The sequence below is a fragment of the Protopterus annectens genome, chromosome 9.part0 (assembly GCF_019279795.1).
Source record: "Protopterus annectens isolate FY-2018-M chromosome 9.part0, PAN1.0, whole genome shotgun sequence".
Classification (NCBI taxonomy): Eukaryota; Metazoa; Chordata; order Ceratodontiformes; family Protopteridae; genus Protopterus; species Protopterus annectens.
Window position 1 is genome coordinate 931,822,474 of NC_056743.1, and position 7,511 is coordinate 931,829,984.

Sequence of the window (7,511 nt, forward strand, 5' to 3'; positions counted from 1 at the left end):
CTGAGAAAAAAAGAAATTATGCAAAAAAGAGAAAGCAAAAAGTACAGTTTTGTACCTACCATAAATGTAGATGTTCGAAGATCCACATTGCTGCAGTCCTAACACTTGGGTAGTCCGCTGTCCCTCGGTCGGCCCGAATATCAGAGTATAAGGCTGACGTCGGTCAAGGCGCATTTGACTGACATCAGAACGTCAGGGTACAAATGCGCATGACCGACGTCATATCCTCAGTCTTTTCTTGCCCCAGATGTCAGAAGACCCTAAAAAGAAAGGTCAAAACCCATAGACAACAACTAAACAACCAACTAGCCTAACACCAAAAATATGTATAATATATACAATATATACAAAATGCAATATACCTCAGATGGATAACCCAACCCACACAACCACCTCAAAAACAGAGGGAAGGAGGGAGGTAAATTGGACTGCAGCAATGTGGATCTTGAACATCTACATTTATGGTAGGTACAAAACTGTACTATGTTCTTCATCCCACATTGCTGCAGTCCTAACACTTGGGTAGAATCCCAAAGCAGAGGTAAGGGAGGATGGCTAAACTATAATGAAGCAGGAGCTGCCAGAATGCCCTGCAACACAGCAGTGGCAAAACCAGCCCTGGATTTAGAGTACAATGGAAGGTGGTAATGCCTAGAGAAGGTATGCACTGAACTCCAAGTGGCTGCCTCCAAAATATCCTTAGTAGCCACCCCCTCAAAAGCTGTTGAAGTGGCAGTAGCCCTAGTGGAATGAGGTCTAATCCCAGCTGGAATCTCTTTGCCATGATGGGAATAACAGAAAGCAATGCAAAATCCAATCCACTTAGAAATAGTTTGTTTTGACACTGGCTTGCCCTGAGAGCACAAAGCAAAAGAAACTAATAACTGCTGAGATTGTCTGAACCCTTTAGTTCTGTCCAAATAATATCGCAACTGCCTGTGTACATCTAAAGTGTGCAAAATCTTTTCCCCTTTAGTTTGGGGATTTGCATAAAAAGTAGGCAAATGAATAGTTTGGTTTAAAGCCACACTAGAAACCACTTTAGGCATAAAGGAAGGATTAGTACGTAAAGATACCCTATCCTTGTGGAAAATTAAGAAAGGCTCAACTGCCATAAGGGCCTGCAATTCAGAAACCCTTCTTGCAGAGGTAATGGCCAACAAAAAAGCAGTCTTCCATGACAAATATTTCAACTCAGCAGTAGCTGCAGGCTCAAAAGGTTGTAGAGTGAGTTTCTCCAACACAAATTGAGATCCCAAGCAGGAGTAGGAGCCCTTCATTGGGGGTCTTGTATTCTTTGCCCCTCTAAGAAATTGCTTGAATAAAGGATGAGAAAACAAAGGTGGGTCACAATCGTAGTGAGCTGAAATTGCTGCAGCATGAATCTTAATAGAAGAGAATGACAAACCTTTGTCCAATAACTCAGTAAGATATTGAAGAGCCACACTTAAATCAGGCTCAGAAACATCCAAATCCTTAGCTGCACTCCAAAATAAAAATCTCTTCCATTTATCTCGTACACTTTCCTTGTACTAGGCCTTCTAGCTTCAAAATCACATTCAAAACTTGTTGTGGAAGTTGAGACCCTCTATGGTTTAAAACAGAATATGCCATGCTGTTAGGTGAAGAGAGTGAAGTTTGACATTGAGCAAATGACTGTCCTCCTGGGACAACAGATGTGGAATCAAAGGCAAAGGCCATGGAGGCTTCCGTACTAGACTTCTCAGTAGTGGGTACCAGTGCTGTCGAGGCCAATCTGGAGCTATCAAAATCATCCTTGGTTTGTCCTGTCTGACCTTCAGAAGTACCCTTGGGAGGAGAGGCAGAGGTGGAAAGGCATACACATGAAGATTTTTCCAACTGAAAGAAAGAGCATCCACTTTGCAAGCTGTGGAATGAAACCGCTTTGTGCAAAACTTTGGCAGCTGGTGGTTTAGTGGAGAAGCGAACAGATCTATGTCTGGAGTTCCCCAGGACACTGTCAATTTCTGAAATACATGAAGATCCAGTTTCCACTCGTGGGGATCCATGATTTGTCTGCTTAACACATCTGCTAAGGAGTTCTGTGCTCGGCAGAAACCTTGCCTGAAGACTTAGTTGTAAACTGAGAGCAGTCTCCCACAAAATCATTGCTTGCCTGCATAGAGGATAAGAATGTGTTCCCCTTGCTTGTTGATGTACCACATGACAGTTGTGTTGTCTGTTAGAATCAACACCTGCCCTGGAAGAAGTAAATCCTTGAAAGCTATTAATGCAAACTGGACTGCTAACATCTCCTTCATGTTGATATGTAGATGCTGTAGTCTGGCAGGCCACTTGTCTTGTATCCACTTTCCATTTAGATGAGCTCCCCAAGCTATGTCTGAGGCATCTGTCGTTAAAATCTGACTCGCCTCTGGCGGGTCACAGAGAGTCCCTTGTTTAGGTGACATTCCTGAGCCCACCACAAAAATTCCTTTTGAATGCAAGGTATTATTTGAATGACAGTGTCCAGATCCTGGCAGTGCTGTGTCCATACATTTTTGAGATACCACTGTAGCTTCCTCATATGCAGTTTGGCATTGGGAAGCACCAGAATACAAGATGCCATGAACCCTAAGGCTTGAAGGACTGTCCTTGCAGTCAGCCGGGACTGATGAGATAGCTGATGGAAGTAAAGGGATAGACTCTTTTGTTTGTCCGGGGTTAAAAAGGCCATCTGGGATGCTGTATTCAGTCTCACACCCAGAAAGCACATGTCCTGTGAGGGTACTAGACTGGACTTTATTTCGTTCACAGAATACCCCAGGCATCTTAGCACTGCTATCACATATTCCAAATGATGAAGAAGCTCTTCCCTTCCTTGAGCCAGAATCAGGCAGTCGTCCAAATAAGGATAGATCTGTATTCCTTTTAGCCTGAAGAAAGCTATCACTGGAGCCAGAACTTTTGCGTGAACACTCTGGGCGCAGTAGATAAGCCAAAGGGCAATGCAGAGAACTGATAGAGAAGTCCCAGCTCAGCAGATACTTCCTGCAACTTAGTCTGATAGGAACATGAAGGTAAGCCTCCTTGAGATCCAAAGTTACCATCCAATGATCTTTGCCCAGCAGAGGTAAAAGCTGCTGCAACGTCAACATTTTGAACTTGGGAATGTCCAGATAAGTGTTGAGGATAGATAAATCCAAAATTGGTCTCCACGTGTTCCCCTTCTTTGGTACTAGGAACAGGCGAGAATAAAATCCTAGGCCCCTTTCTGGCATAGGGACCGGCTGTATGGCCCCTATTTGGAGTAACAGTGAAATTTGCTTGTGAGCCTCTATTCTTTGTTGAGGAGGAATGTCTGGCATGCCTTTGAAAGGAGGCAAGGTATGGAAATAAAACCTGTAACCGTGATGTATGATATCCAGTACCCATTTGTCTTGGGTAATTAAACTCAATTTTCTTTGAAAAGTGCCAACCTTCCTCCCAAAGGTGCTGCCAGTAGAAGGTTCTGGCAGCTGAAAGGTAGGTCATTGGGTCTGTTTACGAAAGGACTGACCCCTGCCCTCACTTTCGAAGACTGTGCAGGAGAACTCCCTGTTCTAGGCCTGAAAGAGCCCTGACCTCTGCCCCTGCCACGTCTAGATCTACCCCTAGACTGGGAATCATAAGAAGGATACGTCCACCCTTTAGTAGGCCAATTTCTACTAAACTTTGGAGGCTGAACCTGCAAAATCTTTAACAGTCTGCATAGACTTAGCCTTGTCTTCCATTTTCTTTAAAACTGCTTCAACAGGAGAACCAAACAAGACATCAGATTGCAAAGGTGCATCCAAAATCCTAGTTTTAACATGGTCAGATAAATTTTGATCCCTCAGCCAGGCATGCCTGCGAAGAACTGACCCAGTGGCAGCCACCCTAGGCGAGGCCTGTACAGCATCAAAACCACATTGCAAAGAATGCTTACCCACCTGTTCAGAAACATGCACTAAATCTTGTAACTCTTTACAGTCAATACCTTCCAGAGCATCAACCTTAGATTTCAACTGAGAAAGGAGATAATTTTGATATTTCAACATGTGAAACTGGCAATTCAAAGCTCTCATGGCTAGAGTGGAAGAAGTATAAACTTTCTTTCCCCCATCTATCCAGGCCCTGGCCTCTATCTGCAGGAACGGATTCTTGACAACAGAAGCCTTAACACCCTTAGGCCCCTGGCTAACAGTTTCTGGGTCTGCCCTAGGACTCTTAAAAGATACTTATGAGCTTCAGGCACCCTGTAATACCTATCTGGTTTAACAGGAGCAGGAGGCAAAGAATCCGGATTAAGAGAAGCCTCTGCAAACACATCTTCCACCACATTCAGAACAGGAGGTATAGCTAAAGGCCTATGCTGGGGTAAAACAAAAATTCCCTAAGCCTTTTCCTGGAATCAGAGAAATCCTGGCCTTCCCATTTAAAATGCTCCCTCATGGAGTGAAGGGTCTCTGAAAAAGAAAAATCCTCAGGAGGAGAAGCAGAAGGAGTAGAATCATCCACATCAGAATCAGAATAATGAGAATACTCCTGCAAGTCTTCAGCCGAAGACTCAGACACATCAAGCCTGCTCATAATCCCCAACACAGGTTCCATCCTAGGCCTCTTATCAGGAGGGGGCATAGAGCCTCTAATTAAAGTAATTAAATCCTCTGCCATTTTGAGCATGTGCTTCTTGGGCACAGCACCTGAAGAACTGGGAGTGACACCCACAGAAGCTAAACTAGACCTGCCTCTAGGAGAAGCCTTGGAAGCAGAAAGAGAGGGCCTAGACCCCTTAGGAAGGGAGGGAGTACAGTTACTTGAGAAGCCCCTACAGCCTGCCCTGCCTCCTGGGAGGCCACATCCTGTAAAATCAAAGTTTCTCCCTGGGACTCCAGAGAGGCCTCCCGTCGGAACCACGGTTCCACTGGCGCCTCTAAAGAACCGGCGTCGGTTCGGACGACTCCTCTAACCTAGGTTTAACTGCCTTGTCCTTGCGCTTCTTTGAGGAAGCGGCGCCGGAACATCCGGCGGCATTTTGTAATTACCGCTTCCCAAAGACCAACCTTGCACAATCCAACCTCCGCTTTATAGTGCGTTTATTAAACCTAGCACAAAGGCGGCATCCAACAACGTCGTGCTCAGGTCCTAAACAAGGTATACACAAATTATGGTAATCCCTATGCGGTATCTGTTTCCCACAAGAAATACAGTTATTCACTTTTCTGACATCCGGTAAACCACTGAGGCAAGAAAAAACCAAAATATTCCCAACGGGTACTTAACCAACTCTGACTTGGTCTGAAACTCCGAATTGAAAAATTTCAGAACGCCGAACGGCACTTGCAACACTGCTTCTGCATCGGACCATGCGGCAAAAAAGACTTGAGGATATGACGTCGGTCATGCGCATTTGTACCCTGACGTTCTGATGTCAGTCAAATGCACCTTGACCGACGTCAGCCTTATACTCTGATATTCGGGCCGACCGAGGGACAGCGGACTACCCAAGTGTTAGGACTGCAGCAATGTGGGATGAAGAACATCTAATAAATACAAAAAACAGCACCAAAAATATTTGGAGAAATACAGACAAAAGCATCCTGATTTTACAAACAAAAATAAGAAAAAGGGGGGGGTGGCAAATAGAGACGTTAAAAGACATAGAAACTGAAAGTTATGGATTACCTGCAAAGTGAAGGATTAAGTGTAGAAAATCTAACTCTGATAACTTCACAGCAGGATAAAACAATGGAGTTCAAACATTAAGGAAAAAAAAACAGTGGAGGGGGAAGCACCTGATCAGTTGTCATGTGAAGATACTTTTGAGCCTTCAGTATGAAACAATTACAAAAATTCAAGTTGGAGTTGCACAAGGGAAGAAACAGGAAACTGTGGCAACTATGATGCAGTCAATGTTGGAGTGACAGGCCAGTGAGATCCCATATGGAACAACAAAGGATGACACAAAATGAAGCTGAAGAAAATAAGGCATAGGAAGATTTTCTAGAACTTTTTGCAGAATACCCGCAGGAAATGAAAAACAATGTGCCCCTAGTTTAGAAGAAAATGATCTAATGGAAGAGTTGCTTGATGTAATAGAGATGAACAGACATATTAAGATCAATAAAAGAAACAGATTACAGAACGTCAAGACGCAAAATGTTATAATTTTGATGAAACAAATGAACACAGTAATCAATACTGTTCAGAAATTCATGTGACATGACAAAAGTAAACAGGATACATTACACACAATATAACAGAAGTAAAAAGGATATATTACTCAGCAACTAAATTGATAGTCATACCATGGAACAGAATCCCAGTCCATGTGAGGCAGAGCCCCTCACTGACTCTGTTCAAGAGAAATCTTGACGAGTGGATGGGAGATCGTAGGTTTACCCCGGGAATCATCTCTGTATCACTGCTGGACAGAGGCACAGCAAACTAATGGGTATAGTATTCTCATCCTAAGGGGTGGTGAAAGCCACACACACTCTGGCTAGGCTTATAAATGCCCTAGGGCAGATAGCCTAGTATGAACCTATGAACCTATAAACACAAAAAACACTGGGTAGTAAAGAAAATAAAAGGGGAGAAAAATGCCTTAACAGAAGTATCAAACAGAGAAAACTAAAAAGCAATTAAGACAAGAAGAGCCACTGCTAGAGTACAGAATAGAGAACGGATCAACAAAAAATACTCAAAAGATAGACTCTGTAAAACCAACACGCAGTATCAGAACAGACCAGAATCTGTTGAACTCTACTGCAAATAATAAACTAAAAAGATAGCGGCACAGGCAGAAAAACTTAGAAGGTATGCAGAAAAATATAAAGGAAAAGTACAAAATAAGCAAATTACTGATGACCCAAAAAAGGGGTTATAGAGAATTAGGAAACCATGCAAACCACCAAAACACACACACACAGAATTACACACATTAAGGAAAAATATCTATGACCATCTTTCTGCAACATAGCAAAGATGATGAATGGATAGAAGTAGTAAAAGAAAAAGTAAAAAATGTACAGGATACAAAATAGGATGAAGTAAAACAGAAATTCAAACAAAATTAAGAAACGCTCCTTATCCAGATGCAGTACCTGACTTATGGCCAAAGTATTAACATCTTTACATGAAGCTCTGGTTATGACTAAGACTTATTTATATGCACATCCGAAAACAGACACCAACAGGAAAAATACTACTCCTCCTTAAGAGTGAATATGCAAGATATTTTAAAAAACTAGACACCAATAACTTGCCTTCAGGTAATGTAAAGCTATACAGTAGAATTGATGCCAACAGAGTTTATAATCATTTAGAAGAAAACCCAATCATAGCAAAAGAACAAAAAGGTAACTAAAGAAAGTCACAGAATAAAGGATCATCTGTTAAATAAAATCATAATGGAGAACTGTAAAAAAGGGGAACAAACAAGTATGGCATGAATACAATACAATAAAGCATTTGAAAGCATCCTAATACAATAAAGCATTTGCAAACATGTCAGCATAAACTACAAA

At 42.4% G+C, this 7,511-nt stretch overlaps 1 protein-coding gene across 3 annotated transcripts in view; it reads right to left on the reverse strand.

Annotated features, from left to right (window-relative positions):
• Positions 1–7,511, reverse strand: part of LOC122811674 (zinc finger CCCH domain-containing protein 10-like) — a 3,783,075-nt gene that overhangs the window by 3,774,760 nt on the left and 804 nt on the right. The window lies entirely within an intron of this gene.